Source organism: Plasmopara halstedii (genome assembly GCF_900000015.1).
Source record: "Plasmopara halstedii genome assembly, contig: Scaffold_110, whole genome shotgun sequence".
Taxonomy (NCBI): domain Eukaryota; phylum Oomycota; class Peronosporomycetes; order Peronosporales; family Peronosporaceae; genus Plasmopara; species Plasmopara halstedii.
Genome location: NW_020187031.1, coordinates 734137 through 734555, shown reverse-complemented (window position 1 = coordinate 734555; position 419 = coordinate 734137).

Here is a 419-nt window from a genome sequence, read left to right as displayed (position 1 = left end):
CGATGGCAAGATGCTTCAGCTGACGCTGGTCGGTAGCGTGCTACTGCGGGTAACTGCGTTCGGCAAGCCGAGCATCGTTCGCCTAACGGACGTCTACTGCGCACTAATGCTAGCCCGCAATATATTGTCGTACGGCAAGCTTGAGTTCAAAGGATATAAGCTCGCTTACGCAAACGATCGGCGAACGATCAGATCGCTCAACACAGGCGACGTCGTCTTTGATGTGGCAATGCAGAACAATGTGCTTGTTGTAGAAGTGCAAGCCGAACGAGACGGCATTGGCAAGACTGGCTCCATCGTGGCATCGATTGCTAAGGTGAAGGAGTGCAGAAAAAACGTGCAGCGTGGAACACTCATGCATTTCCATCAGCGTTTCGGGCACCTATCGTACGACACAATCGAGAGGATGGCGCTCGAGG